The sequence below is a fragment of the Saimiri boliviensis genome, chromosome 19, assembly GCF_048565385.1.
Source record: "Saimiri boliviensis isolate mSaiBol1 chromosome 19, mSaiBol1.pri, whole genome shotgun sequence".
NCBI lineage: Eukaryota > Metazoa > Chordata > Mammalia > Primates > Cebidae > Saimiri > Saimiri boliviensis.
Window position 1 is genome coordinate 41,479,718 of NC_133467.1, and position 12,056 is coordinate 41,491,773.

The 12,056-nt window shown below is 43.1% G+C and overlaps 1 pseudogene; it reads left to right on the forward strand.

The window, feature by feature from the left end:
- The first annotated feature begins 320 nt into the window (after window positions 1-320).
- LOC120360174 (large ribosomal subunit protein mL53 pseudogene) lies at window positions 321-4,447 on the forward strand (annotated as a pseudogene).
- Window positions 4,448-12,056: the final 7,609 nt, after the last annotated feature.

Genomic DNA, 12,056 nt, shown 5'->3' on the forward strand with positions numbered 1-12,056 from the left:
TTATTGGAATTAAAAGAAGGACGAAATTACTGACTATTTATTTTCCCACCAATTATATTTGCCCTATCAGCCCCATGATGACAGCATATAGTATTTATTGGGCACATTTCTCAACATCTCTCTCTGCCTGAAACATGACATAGATTGGCATTTCTTAACCTGTGTTAATTTTGAGAAGAGGGTAACTCTACAGGGGTCTCACAGAAAACTGCACTCTTCCCAAGCCTATGCCAGATACAGCATAAAGCCACTGTCAAATTCGGAGCCCCCTCTCATGAATATGTATATCAGAGTGGAGAAGGACTGGCCCCCAATACCCTATGCATGAGAAGGTGCCTCAGGTCCTTAACCCTGGCATCACAGAGCCTGATACTCCCACTGGCATCCAAACTCCCTGTCTACTGAAGCTGAACGGGGGCCCAAAGCTTGGGGCTCAAAGACTGTTCACAAACAACTCAGGTGGAAGTCAGTGGAACAAGAAAGATATAAAATCCAGCACTTCGGTCAGACCCACAGAGACATCTCAGCTGACATCTGGAGGACATTTCTGTTCAACCATCCTGGCGCAAACATCTTAGAGACCTGAGGAAAAGAACAGCCTGCTGGGGCATAAATGTGGCCCCATGGCCCTGTCAGAGCAACGGTTCCAATGGAGACCACGTGGCACATTCTGCTCAGTTCCCCACCAGCAAGCAGCAACTCTGCTTCTTTCTTTCCCAATCAATCAATCGTCTCGAAGCCAAAAGATTGGGAATGCAATTATTTACAAATAACTTTAAATATGTGTTTCTAATAAAAAGGATCATAGGTAAAATGAATCATTCATAAGTTCCCAGGCTTTATTATAGTCAATAAATTGCTTGCAACACATCACCCCAAATATCAATGTGTTGCCACATAAAGATGAGAACCCCTAGTTAATGAATAAATACGTTTCCAAATATATGTTTTGTATAAATTTAATCATATTTCATTAAACAATTATTTTGTCTGTACCTATTGTTATACTGTAATATATCATAGTGGAAATCTATCCCTATGCTTTGTCCCAGAGAATTATTCCTTTCTATCCTGCTTATCAAAATAGGGTACTGAGACTTTGCATTTTCTATTACACCATGAAAAAATTTTCACTTATATTATCTCACTTAAATCACTCAGACATTCCTTAGATTCTGGAGCAGATAATTTCTAAAGTAAGTTATATTCTGATTCTATACATGGTACTGTAGAAATGTATACACACAGAGAAGATGTTTAAAATACGTTATTGCATAAATGCTATCAAAATGGTAATAAAAATATGCACAATATATGTTATTAAGGGGTAGGTATATCCTGACACTGGGCAGTTTTTTTCAAGTTTGATGATAAATAAATAAACTACTTACAGCCGAGTCTCGGTGAAAAGCTTGGATTTCTGGCTTTGGGGGTGGGACTTGTGCTTCTCACACTACTATGGAAAGAATACTCTGGGACCACTGGCTATTGAGCTCCATGCACCGTGAGGGGGACCTGCCATGCCAGGAGCTGCCTACAGCATAATCATTGCCTAACGCAGGAACCAAACATCCTCTTTGATCACTCCCTGATTCTTTCTTCCAGGATGGCCACGTATAAACGCCTGCGGGCTGTCCTTGGGGAGTATCCATCTAATCTCTCTCCAAGCAGATGTTCCGGGATTTCTCCAAGTACAAACACAACTCAAGGGCAACAGCTTGATCAGAAAATGTAGACATGAAGAGCAATGGGTTCTTTCTTGGGTACATTAAGGTCATGACAATCATCTTTTCCCAGCATGCAATGAAGGGATGAGCTTTCTCTCTCTTTTGGGACATTTGTGAATGGAGTTTGGTACTGGATTTGTTGTCAGGAGTTGTGGTGGCTAAAGCCTGAAAGACAGCCTTTTTCCTTCTCCTCGTTGGTGAGTGAAAGGGTGTGCATGGATGTGGGCTTATTTCGTTGGATTTAACAACACACGAGGGAGTCTTCTCTGTTTGTTCTGGTGGCCATGGCCGTGGGCTTTGCTTGGACCTAGCCTCTTCATGCTACCTGCCCCACCAGAGGGACAGGTATCTGGAGCTACAGTACCACGGCATGCTTGATGTCTTAGCTTTAAGGGGCTCCTAGTTAGGGCTGCCCCCTGCATACAGTGCTTCCTTTCTTTCCCACTGGCACCCCTTAGACCTTCGTGGCCCCTGACTTTTGGTCCTGCCATTGCTCACGACCTGGTGATGGTGCTGCTTGCTGTGGAGTTCTGAAGGGCAAAAAGGCAGAGCCATCGAACGTCTATGTAGGGCCCAGAAGGGGAGAAGGCATAAGTCTGAAAATCTTGCAGTATTTTAACTGCACCAAAATTAAGATAAAAACATTACACACTGTTAAGAGTTATGTGTCTAAAGCTCAGAAATCCCCTAACAACATGGGATTTTCCAGATCTGAAGAAGCCCAAAGATGGTGCCTAGTAAAGGCCTTAGAATCATCAGCGATCCAGGAAATACAAATCAAAACAATGAGATGCCACTTCCCTCACTAGGATGGCTATCACGAAAAAGACAGATACCAAATGTCGACGAGGATGTGAAGAAACTGGAAGCGGCCATATGATCCAGCAATTCCACTTCCAGGGACATACCCTAAAGAAATGAAAATATAAGTCCACTAATAACTTGTACACAAGGGTTCTTGGGAACATTATTCATAAAATCCAAAAACTGGAAACACTAACTCCCAAAAGGACGGTCCACAGGTGTCTATACATGGCCCTAAAAGAATGAGTTGTGGAGTGATTTTGCGTTAGGCAACGACTGTGCCGTAGGCTGCTCCTGGCATGGAGGTCCCCCTGGTGATGCATGGAGCTCAATAGCCAGTTGTATTGTACCAAAGAGCATTCGCTCTATAGTACTGTGGGGAGCACAAGCCCCACCCCCAAAGCCAGAAATCCAAGCCTTTCAGTGAGACTTCGTGGTAAGTGGTTTATTTATTTACCGTAAATAAATGTATGCTAAGTTTATATGCCAGTAGTTTATTTCTCACAATTGAGAAGAACAGTACCCAGTGTCAGGATATATCTACCCCTTAAAAGCATATGAGGCCAGGTGCGGTGGCTCATGCCTATAATCCCAGCACTTTGGGAGGCCGAGGCAGGTGGATCACCTGAGATCTGGAGTTTGAGACCAGCCTGACCAACATGGAGAAATACCATCTCTACTAAAAATATAAAATTAGCCCAGTGTGGTGGCGTATGCCTGTAATCCCAGCTACTTGGGAGGCTGAGGAAGGAGAATTGCTTGAATAGGGGAGGCAGAGGGGGCAGTGAGCCGAGATCGTGCCATTGCACTCCAGCCTGGGTGACAGAGGGAAACTCCATCTCAAAAAAAAAAAAAAAAAGAAAAGCATCTGATAAAATATTTCACATATTTTTATTTGTCCATTAACTGATAAACGGACAAATAAAATTTGGTATATTCATGCAATGGAATCCTATTTGGCATAAAAAGGAATGAAGTACTGACACCATGCTGTTGTATGCGTGAAACTGGAAAACATGATGCTATGTGAAAGAAGCCACTCTTAAAAAGATAACACATTGTATATTTCCATTTATGTTAAATGCTATAATAGGCAAATCCATGAGACATAGAGTAGATTAACAGTAGCCTAACGGCTGGTCCGAGTATAGTGGTGTTTACAACTAACTGATCACAACCAGTGATAGATTTCTTTGTTCCTTCTCCACTCTCACTGCTCTGCTTGACTCTTCTTAAGAAATACAGTTGGGGCCGGGCGCGATGGCTCAAGCCTGTAATCCCAGCACTTTGGGAGGCTGAGATGGGTGGATCACGAGGTCAAGAGATCGAGACCATCCTGGTGAACATGGTGAAACCCCGTCTCTACTAAAAATACAAAACATTAGCTGGGCGTGGTGGCACGTGCCTGTAATCCCAGCTACTCAGGAGGCTGAGGCAGGAGAATTGCCTGAACCCAGGAGGCGGAGGTTGTGGTGAGCCGAGATCACGCCATTGCACTCCAGCCTGGGTAACAAGAGCGAAACTCCGTCTCAAAAAAAAAAAAGAAAAGAAATACAGTTGCCGGGGCGGAGGTCACCTTGGCGGCTGTCCTGGGTCGGCTTGGTCCGCGCCCTGTCAAGTAGGTTCGAGTCCAATTGTGTCCTTTGGAGAAAAACGTGGAATCAACAAGGACCTTCCTCCAGGCGGTGAGCAGCAAGAAGGTCCGCTCCACTCATCTCAACTGCTCAGTGATTGCGGAAGTGAGGCACGAGGGCCCCGGGCCCTGCGTGGACGTGCCGTTCAGAGACCTGTATCGCCTGATGACCCGCCGCGCCCATCTCACCGCTCTGGAAACGCCCACTGCCTTCGCTGTCCACAAGCCGGCCAGGCAGGCGGCGGGCAGCGGGGACATGCCAGGCGCTGATGCTCATCGCTGAAGCACAGAAGAGACCAACAGGATGATTTTAGCGTGGACTAGGACACTGAACCTAAGAAGAGTTTCACTTAATCATTCAAATCACTGTCTGGAGGGCCACGGAGTGCAAAGTAAATCTTAAAAACCTGCTACAAAAAAAAAAAAAAAAAAAAGTAATCAAAACAGCCTTTGGGAGGCCGAGGCGGGTGGATCACGAGGTCAAGAGATCGAGACCATCCTGGTCAAGAGATCGAGACCATCCTGGTCAACATGGTGAAACCCCGTCTCTACTAAAAAATACAAAAAATTAGCTGGGCATGGTAGTGCGTGCCTGTAATCCCAGCTACTCAGGAGGCTGAGGCAGGAGAATTGCCTGAACCCAGGAGGCGGAGGTTGCGGTGAGCCGAGATCGCGCCATTGCACTCCAGCCTGGGTAACAAGAGCGAAACTCCGTCTCAAAAAAAAAAAAAAAAAAAACCAGCATGTGTACTGGTACCAAAACACAGATATAGACAAATGGAGCAGAACAGAGGCCTTGGAAGTAACGCGACACATCTACAACCATCCGATCTTTGACAAACCTGACAAAAGCAAGCAATGGGGAAAGGATGCCCTGTTTAATAAATGGTGCTGGGAAAACTGGCTAGCCACGTGCAGAAAGCAGAAACTGGACCCCTTCCTGACACCTTACACTAAAATTAACTCCAGATGGATTAAAGACTTAAACATAAGACCTAACACCACCAACACTCTAGAAGAAAACCTAGGCAAAACCATTCAGGACACAGGCATAGGCAAGGACTTCATGACCAAAACACCGAAAGCATTGGCAACAGAAGCCAAAATAGACAAATGGGATCTAATTGAACTCCAGAGCTTCTGCACGGCAAAAAAAAAAAAAAAAATCAGAGTGAACCAGCAACCAACAGAATAGGAAAAAATTTTTGCGATCTACCCATCTGACTATGGATTTATATCCAGAATCTACAAATAACTAAAACAGATTTACAAGAAAAAAACAAACAAACCCATTCAAAAGTGGGCAAACGATATGAACAGACACTTTTCTAAAGGAGACATACATGAGGCCAACAAACATAGGAAAAAATGCTCATCATCACTGGTCATTAGAGAAACGCAAATCAAAACTACATTGAAATACCATCTCACACCAGTTAATGTCGATCATTTAAAAATCTGGAGACAGCAGATGCTGGAGAAGATGTGGAGAAAGAGGAACACTTTTACGCTGTTGGCGGGAGTGTAAATTAATTCAACCATTGTGGAAGACAGTGTGGCGATTCCTCAAGGACCTAGAAATAGAAATTCCATTTGACCCAGCAATCCCACTACTGAGTATGTATCCAAAGGATTATAAATCATTCTATTATAAAGACATATGCACATGTATGTTCATTGCAACACTGTTCACAATAGCAAAGACTTGGAACCAATCCAAATGCCCATTGATGATAGGCTGAACAAGGAAAATGTGGCACATATACACCATGGAATACTATGCAGCCAACAAAAACGATGAGTTCATGTCCTTTGAAGGGACATGGATGAACCTGGAAACCATCATTCTCAGCAAACTGACACAAGAGCAGAAAATCAAACACCGCATGTTCTCACTCATAGGCGAGTGTTTCAACACAATGAGAACACATGGACACAGGGAGGGGAGCATCACACACTGGGGTCTGTGAGGGGGTACTAGGGGAGGGACAGTGGCGGGTAGGGAGTTGAAGAGGGGTAACATGGGGAGTAATGCCAGATATAGGTGATGGGGATGGAGGCAGCAAACCACACTGCCATGTATGTACCTATGTAACAATCCTGCATGTTCTTTACATGTACCCCAGAACCTAAAATGCAATAAAATATATATATATGTTTTTTTTTTTTTTTTTTGAGACGGAGTTTCGCTCTTGTTACCCAGGCTGGAGTGCAATGGCGCGATCTCGGCTCACCACAACCTCCGCCTCCTGGGTTCAGGCAATTCTCCTGCCTCAGTCTCCTGAGTAGCTGGGATTACAGGCACGCGCCACCATGCCCAGCTAATTTTTTGTATTTTTAGTAGAGATGGGGTTTCACCATGTTGACCAGGATGGTCTCAATCTCTTGACCTCGTGATCCACCCGCCTTGGCCTCCCAAAGTGCTGGGATTACAGGTATGAGCCACCGAGCCTGGCCTTATATATATGTTTTTAAAAAAAGAAAACTAGAAAGTTGATGATATTATTAATAAGAATTTTTATATAGAATTTGAATAAATCTGGAGGAAAATCATGAAATCTTACTGAAATATACAGAATTTGAGATTCTTAAGGACATTTAGGTGGTGAGGTAGACTTAACTTGGCTATAACCCTAAAGTAATAAAACGATTGGCAAAGGTAAACATTGACAGTTTAGCCTTTGCAAAACTTTTAAATTATTTACATAAAAAACTAACCTAATGTGCCTTCTACTTCTTATTTGTCAGAATTGAGCTTCAGCTAGCTGAACATATCCAGTACGAGTGAATCCATGTGACCAGGGTCTGGGTTTTGTCCAGCATGCCTAAGTGAGCAGATACGAAGTGACAAGTCTGAGACCCACCAGGTGGAGATCACTGGGGGACAGTGCGTCTGATATGAGCTTTGGGCAAATCAAACTAGAAATGAAAATACAGACACTAGTACTGAGCCAGTAAGTATAAACGTATTGAGAACAGTGGGATCCTACTTGCCGTTTCTCACTTTCAAAGAAGAGCCTTACAAATGTAGAAGTCAGCACGGAATAAATGCTGTGAATCATGCTGCAACGTAGAAGATGAATAATGAAAAGCAGACCACATAATGAAAAACTTTTAGAAACAAATGTGAAATAAGAAAGTGTGGCTCTGATTTTGGTATAAGACAGTTCTGAATCCAGATCTTGAAAGAACAGCACTTTATATATATAAGAAACATAGTTGCCTAAAGTTGGAGGTTTTTAGGGAAAAGGTAAGTGGCTGCTAAAGGGTATAGGGCTTCCTTTGGGGATGATGAAAATGTTCTAACATATCAGTTCATTGGTGAGAACACAACGCAAGTGAGATCAGCATGTGTCAGATTCTCAGCACTGATTCAGTTGTTTGTCCCGGTGGTATGGGGCACCAGAATTGTTAAGAGATGCTATATGGAGAGTGACTTCTTATAATAGCAGCTGGAATGTTCATGTTTTTTTCTAATTAAGAAATTTTCGGCCGGGCACAGTGGCTCATGCCTATAATCCCAGCACTTTGGGAGGCCAGGGTGGGTGGATCACGAGGTCAAGAGATCGAGACCATCCTGGTCAACATGGTGAAACCCCGTCTCTACTAAAAATACAAAAATTAGCTGGGCATGGTGGCATGCACCTGTAATCCCAGCTACTCGGGAGGCTGAGGCAGGAGAATGGCCTGAACCCAGGAGGCGGAGGTTGCAGTGAGCCGAGATCGCGCCATTGCACGCCAGCCTGGGTAACAAGAGCAAAACTTCTTCTCAAAAAAAAAAAAAAAAAAAAAAAAAAGACATTTTCCAGAATGGGAAACATAATCTAGTCGCTGACCTCACTAGAGAACTCGTGTTTGCCTGTCAGTTTCCTCACTGCTTGAGCTCCTTGTTTCCCAGGCTGTAGATGATGGGGTTCAACATTGGGTCACAGCACAAAAGAGCACAGAGACGGGGAAGTCTGTGTCCAGGGAGCACCCTTCATCGGGCCTGTCATAGTTGAAGTGGTCTGTTCTAAAGAAGACAATCCGAGGTGGAAGGCACAGGTAGAGCAGGCCTTGCTCCTGCCCTGAGCAGAGGGAATCCTAATGGTGGTAGAGATGATCTGTAGGACAGTGCAGTCAACAGGCAGCACTCAGGCCAGTGGTGGCCCGGGCCACGTGGAGCACGGACTCCTTGACAGAGGTGTATGAGCAGGAGAGCTTCAGGAGCAATGGGATGGCACAGAGAAAGTGGCTGATGGCGTTGGGTTCAGACAGAATGAGTGTGGCTGTCAGTGCCGTGTGTGTCCCAGAATTCACCAGCCCACACATCCAAAACCCAGTCACCAAACACAAACCTTCCCACTCATTAGGAGCTTATATTGAAGAGTGTGGCAAATGGCTACCCAGTGGTCATAAGCCGTGGCAGCCAGCAAAACCCCCTCAGTGCTGTTTCATGCCACAAGGAAGATCTGGGAAAGCCAGCCCTCGTAAGAGATGGTCTTCCTCTCCTGGAAGAAGTTCATTTCACCATCATGACCGGCATGATGGTAGTTACTAAGAAAATAACCCATTGGAGGATAGAGGGCTAGGACTGACGCTGATTGCATTTCCCAGGAGAGATATCAGGTAAATGACCAAGAAGAACAAAAAGAACAGCCTTGGTAATTCAGGGTGCTTGGAAAAATTTGAAAACGTGAATTCAATGACCAGTGTTTGATTTTCTACTTCTTTGAATTCTCAACTTTAATGAATACTGGGAGACAAATAAAATAATCATGTGATCTGATGACAGATGTCAGGAGAGCTGATTAACTTTTACTCATCCTTTAGTTCTTGGATGAGCTGACATCTCTTCTTGATTGTGTAGTTTGACTCTGAGAATAGGGTTGTGTGTTCCCCCTCACTGATTCTCTAACCCTGTGTTTTCTTGTTATGCATATCACTTATCTATTAGCTTGCTTGGCTGCTTCCCACCCCCACCAGTACATAAAGTCTCTTAGCCGAGGAATTTTTCTCTCTCCTTAATCCATATGCACTCTAGACAACTTTTTTTCAGATGTAAGGAAGGAAATCTAGTCAGTACTGATATTGCAAAAACACCAGTTGGTGACTTATAGTAGAGCCCCAGGCTTTTTCTTCCAGCTTCTGTCTTCCATGAGAAAAGTCATCATACCAAATTCTGCTTTACCAAGTGTGTGGTAGCCTCAATGACCTCTACCCTCTAGTGTTACTCGAATAAATATGTTGCGTTACCTAACAGAAGAAAATTGCAGATGTAACTCATGTTACTAGTCACATGACTTTAAAATACAGATTATCTTGGCTTACTTGACGGGCCCTTTTAAGGGATAATCACGTAAGCCCTTAAAAGCAGAGATCTTTCTCGGGCTGAAGATGAAGTCAAAGATTCAGATCACAAGCAGGATTTGACATGTCATTGTTGGCTTGAAGATGAAGGGGGCCGCTGTTAAAGAAAAGGTAACCTTGGTGATTGTAGAATCACAAGAAACTGAATTTTGCCAGAAACTTGAATAAACTTCGAAGTAGAATCTTCTGCGAAGTCTCCAACTGACACCTTGTTTTCAGCAGAGGACCCAGCTGAGTCACGCCACACCTGAACTTCTGACCCACAGAATGGTGAGATAATTAATGGGTGTTTAAACAGCTAAGTTTGTGGTAATTGGTTATGGTACCAATAGAGAACAAATCCACTGAGTATCCCATTTTGTGTAAGAAACTTCTGATAATTTGGGGAAATGATGACAGAACACCACTCTAGAAGCTTCAGAAGTGACTTCATCCTACACCCTCTCAAACCTGGGAGCATCCCCCTCTCTATCTTGTTCTTTTTATCCTTTGTGCTGCCAGTGACTAGTTTTATCTCTCAGAGAGCAAATAAAGATAATACAGAAGAAAACATCAAACTTAGACTATTCAATTTCCCAGTAAGTAGCTCCAGTAAAAGGTTGGGAGAAAGACAAACTTGGAACTGAGTAGAATGATATTTCTGGATTATTTTAAAATTTTAATTCATCTCTTCCTTCTCTTTACCATAAACAACAAACATATGCTAGACTGTGGCATAATAATCCCCAGTTCTAGGAATCTTGAGAGCTCATTCATTTGCATCTGAAATTGTTTTCCTGGTGGATTGTCCTTAAATGAAGCTTGGCTCCCCTATTTTCTATAGAAAAATAGGGGAGAGGTCTGTGTTTGGTGACTGGGTTTTGGATGTGTGGGCTGGTGAATTCTACTGTATTTTTTCCTTAGTGTAAATCAGTCATGAGAAGCAAAATTCAGCACTCCACCTATTTATGTATACACACACACACACACACACACACACACACACACACACACATTTTTTTTTTATTATACTTTAGGTTCTGGGGTACATGTGCAGATCATGCAGGATTGTTGCGTAGGTACATACATGGCAATGTGGTTTGCTGCCTCCATCCCCCCGTCACCTATATCTGGCATTTCTCCCCATGTTATCCCTCCCCAACCTCCCCATTCCCCCGCTGCCCCTCTCCTAGCCCCCCACAACAGACCCCAGTGTGTGATGCTCCCCTCCGTGTCCATGTGTTCTCACTGTTTAACACTTGCCTATGAGTGAGAACATGCAGTGTTTGATTTTCTGTTCCTGTGTCAGTTTGCTGAGAATGATGGTTTCCAGATTCATCCATGTTCCTACAAAGGACACAAACTCATCGTCTTTTATGGCTGCAGGTATTCCATGGTGTATACGTGCCACATTTTCCTTGTCCAGTCTATCATTGATGGGCATTTGGGTTGGTTCCAGGTCTTTGCTATTGTAAACAGTGCCGCAATGAATATACGTGTGCATGTGTCTTTATAATAGAACAATTTATACTCCTTTGGATACATACCGAGTAATGGGATTGCTGGGCCAAATGGAATTTCTATTTCTAGGTCCTTGAGGAATCACCACACTATCTTCCACAATGGTTGAACTAATATATACTCCCATCAGCAATGTAAAGGTGTTCCTGTTTCTCCACATCCTCTCCAGCATCTGTTGTCTCCAGATTTTTTAATGATCGACATTCTAACGGGTGTGAGATGGTATCTCAATGTGGTTTTAATTTGCATTTCTCTAATGACCAGTGATGATGAGCATTTTTTCATATGTATGTTGGCCTCATATATTTCTTCTTTTGAAAAGTGTCTGTTCATATCCTTTGCCCTCTTTTGAATGGTTTTTTTTTTCTTTTTCTTGTAAATCTGTTTTCTTTGTAGATTCTGGATATTAGCCCTTTGTCAGATGGGTAGATTGCAAGTTTTTTTCCCATTCTTTTGGTTTCCAGTTCACTCTAATGATTGTTTCTTTTGCCATGCAGAAACTGTGGAGTTCAGTTAGATCCCATTTGTCAATTTTGGCTTCTGTTGCCGATGCTTTTGGTGTTTTGGTCATGAAGTCCTTGCCTATGCCTATGTCCTGAATGGTTTTGCCTAGATTTTCTTCGAGGGTTTTTATGGTGTTAGGTCTTATGTTTAAGTCTTTAATCCTTGTGGAGTTAATTGTAGCGTAAGGTGTCAGGAAGGGGTCGTTTCTGATTCCTGTAAATGGCTGGCCAGTTCTCCCAACACCATTTATTAAACAGGAAATCCTTTTCCCATTGCTTGTTTTTGTCTGATTTGTCAATGATCAGTAAGACTGATAGACATCTAGTAAGACTGACAAAGAGAGATTACAAAAATTACTAATGCCGGAATGAAAAAGGGGATATCATTAGAGACTCTGCCAATATCAAATGGATAGTAAGAAAATACAAAAAATAATTCTACAGGTATAAACTTGACAACTTAGATGAAATGGACCAATTTCTTGAAAAGCACAAACTGTCACAACTCACCTAATCTAAAATAGATCATTTCAGTAGCCC